General features: G+C 46.8%; 1 protein-coding gene across 1 annotated transcript in view; it reads left to right on the top strand.

The window, feature by feature from the left end:
* The window catches only part of CLPB (ClpB homolog, mitochondrial AAA ATPase chaperonin), a 156,229-nt gene that overhangs the window by 135,366 nt on the left and 16,978 nt on the right, over positions 1-3,885 (top strand). The gene's annotated exons all lie outside the window — the stretch shown is intronic.

Below are 3,885 nucleotides of genomic sequence, written 5' to 3' on the forward strand. Positions count from 1 at the left end.
GGGCTGTGTGGGGGGGGGGGGGGGGCGGTATCCTCAGTTGAGAATTTACAAAACAAAAAAGACACAGACCTTATTTTAGGTTTCTTTGTAGGTGCCCCAGCACCCATCGCAGAGTTTATTTTCTGAACAAATGGATAAGCTCCCAGAGAAGGATTAAGAAGAGAGCAGGAGCCTTTTCACCCAGGGGTAGTAATAACTACTTGAAGCCATAGGAGACTCTTAGATCCAAGCTCACTCTTCTCTGTAAAGTGGGCATAAAGTACCTATTCTTTCCCTCTTGTGGTTCCAGAAAGAGCAGGGATTAATTTGTTTAGTCCTCAAGCATTATGCCACTGTTAGGCTATTCCCAAACATCCCTTGGGAAATGTGACTCCTGGTACTGATCCCATGGAATGCACAGTGAGATTGGAGCACACCCTACCCTGGATATGAAGGCACAGGTGATGAAACCCCTTACACTGCCCCTCTCTGAGCCCATTCTCCTCTTCTGCAAAATGGAGATAATACCTGCTTCTCCTTATTCTAAGGAAGAAAGAGATATCTATAAAATACTAAAGCTGTAGTGGCTACTTCCACTGCTGCGCTATGACTACCATTATTTTTACTCTTATTCCACTTCTTGCAATTTACAGAATGCTTTCATAATCATAACTTGTTTAATTTTCGTGTGGGGTTGACTCTGTATGTATTGTATTCCCATTTTATAGATTTTTAAAAAATGAGGCTTTAAGGGACTGTTTTACTCAAAGTCAATCAACTAGTTAAGTGGCAGAGTCAAGGCTCCAAACTAGTTCCTGTAACTCCTACCTTCTCCACCTGCCACCCCATAGATCAGTGGTTCTCAACCTTCTGGCCCTTTAAATACAGTTCCTCATGTTGTAAACCATAAAATTATTTTCGTTGCTACTTCATCACTGTAATGTTGCTACTGTTAGGAATCGTAATGTAAATATCTGATATGCAGGATGGTCTTAGGTGACCCCTGTGAGAGGGTCGTTCGACCACCAAAGGGGTCGTGACCCACAGGTTGAGAACCACTGCCCTAGATGAACACAGATCAAAGAATACAGACCCTAGGAGTAAGGTGGCCAGTTTGGGTGGGTGGAGTTCATCAAAAAGAGTTGTTGCAGGTAAGTTTTAAGAGGGTCTAGCAGTGGTAGACATGGCCAGGAGCAGGTGATCTGGTAGGAAGAACCCAGCAAGGAGGCACTGGCACTGGTCCTGCTTGCAGTGATGAGACCAGCCAATAAAGGGGACCCTGGCATCAACTCATGCCCAAGAGCAGAGGTCAGGGGACAGAGGCTCATGAAACCCTGTGTTGAATGGCTGCTCGAGCCAGACAGTTTTCCAGGTGAGGCAAGGGTATGAGGAGATGCTGTGGCTGAGGCAAGCCAACTGCTTTCCCTCAACTCCTCAAAAGATAGCCAGAGCTGGGGGTAAAGCCCAGGGCCTTCATTTATTCACCTGTGTAACTTCTTTGTACATATTTGCTCATCGATAGAGTTCCCTGCCTTGCCTGCCTCATAGGTTCATAAGGAGGCTCAAATGAAGTTATGTCTACAGGAGTTCTTTAAAAATCATGAAGTGTTGGTAGAGTTTGATGCTGCCTTCGCTGGTTCACAGTGAGAGTGCCAGTACCTATGGCCACATCCTACATGGGCCTGTTCAGGTCTCTGTCTGTCCCAGCCTCTGTCCTGCCCTGACAGGACCCTCCAGGTTCCCAGCCTTGTCCTTAGCCACCCTGCCTACCACACCTCCTGGTGCCCACCTTCCTCAGTCCTTCCTAGCTGCGTCCATTTTTCATTCTGTCGGACACCATCTGCTTGGCCGTTTTTCTCTTCAAATATTATTAGAAATATCCAGAGTTGTAATTGTTTAATGGTTGGCATTTCTCCTGTTTCGCAGGAGGCCCAGATCAAGCCCACTCCAGACTCATGCCCTGGGTCTGGCAGAATTGACCAGTGACAGCTGTGCAGGGGTCTGCCTGGCATTATAAAGAGCTTTCTCCCAGGTGCATTATTAGAAAAGAAGGAGGAAAGAAGGCCTCGGGCACAATCCAATTGCACATTCTCCTCGGTGTGTTAGAACTGCATCGCCCTGTAGTGTGCAGTTCTCGGTGGGCTGGACAGCTTCCCTGAAAGAAGTCCAGATCAGAACCTCAGATGCATGACACCTGGGGAGCCCCAGGCCACCTAAGTCATACCTGGAGACTTCTTCTTCTCCAGATACCTCATGAAGCCTGAACCCAGTTTATGCTCAGCTTCTTTTCAACCTAGATTCTCAGTTCAGCCATTTTTTAGAAGAATTTGACTCCTTTCAGATGATCCCTTTCACCACCACCCCAACAGACATCCACACCTAGTGTTTGCAAAAGTCTAGCCTTGCCATTTTATAATATCTCTACCTCTCCAAATAGCCCCACCCTGGGGTTCTTGTTTTATTCAGGACATTTGGGGACTCCCTCTCAGCCAAGCTTGGACTCCTCCCCTTCATCCTCAGCCTTCAGGTACCTGTGAGGCTCTGGGGTCCCTGGAGAGCCAGGCCTTACAGAACACGGGGCCAGTTAGTTTAGTGATGCCTTGGACCTAGCCCATGGGAGAGGTCGGATGGCGTTTTCTCGGGCCCCTCGGGATTTTTCAGGGAGCATCTCCCAGGCAGGCAAAGTGGCTAGTCTGATTTCCATGAGTCACACAGTTTCCACCTGTTTTTGCTGAGGCCAGAACTAGAAAGTATTCGAAGTAGCAGCATTAGAGATTGACATGAGAAAGACCACAGGAATAAAAAAAAAGAAAAAGAAAAAAGAAAGACCACAGAATGGACCTGAGCTCCTAGTATTTGAGACCTTTGTAATCTGACCCCACCCACTGCTGCTCATGTGTGTTCCTGTCTCCACTTCTGTCATGCTGGCCACCTTTGCTCTCCAGATCCTACCCAGCCTCCGTAGTACATCGTCAGTCCCACTTCTTCCAAAAGCCTTCCTTGGCTTCTGCAGTCTCTTCTTTGAAACCCAACCATGTGGATCATACCATACAGTATAGTATTTAGGATCTTTATACCTCAAGACCGGCAGACACATCCCTTAAGCCATCAACTCTTTTTTCAGTTGACTTAGTTTCTGGGCCTTGTCCTCTGACATATATCCCTTTGCTAATCTCCCCCTGACTCTCTGGGCACCAGACCATACATGCTGTTCCATCTGCAAACTGACCTTGACATTGCATAGCACTCTATCCCCTCCTGCTCTGACTGCCATGTAACCATTAATGTAACCCAAAGTGATGCTTGCTTCTTTAAGCAGCTCTATGTGACGCAAAAGGACCAGTTTAGAGAGAGAAGCAAGCCTTCCATCTCTGCCAGTCAACTAGTAATCTAGTTGTGTAACATAGGCAAATCTCTTTCTCTCTTACCTCAGTTTCCTGTTGAGAATAATAGAGCTGATAATTTCCTCTTGGAAATTCTTTATGTAGGTTTTGAGTAATAAAATGTTGATTTTTCCAACTGTGCCTAGTAGATAGTCTGTTCAATAATGGTTCATCTTCTGATAGTTCTGCCTCCTGCTTTTATACTTGAGGATACTTCTGAGTCTGATTCTCCCACTCTGTACTTGGGCATGTAATTTCCTTACCCTTAAATACTTCCTCCTGGAGAGGAGAGGTCAGGTCTGGTTCTAGCAGAGCTGCGCCCCTAGGGAACCTGGTACAGATCTATTCCATTCCCCCCATCTCTGTCCCACCCCAAACCCCTGGAGGCCATGGTTAGTGGAGATGTTAACCAGATGGCTCACCCTTTCATGCCCTGAGCTCCACTACTTAACTGGCTTCCAGAAAGTGCGTTTGACTGTATTTCCAGACAGCAGACCAGACCTTGGTTTTCCCAAATGGGAAA

The sequence above is a fragment of the Myotis davidii genome, unplaced genomic scaffold, assembly GCF_000327345.1.
Source record: "Myotis davidii unplaced genomic scaffold, ASM32734v1 scaffold1377, whole genome shotgun sequence".
NCBI classification, from domain to species: domain Eukaryota; kingdom Metazoa; phylum Chordata; class Mammalia; order Chiroptera; family Vespertilionidae; genus Myotis; species Myotis davidii.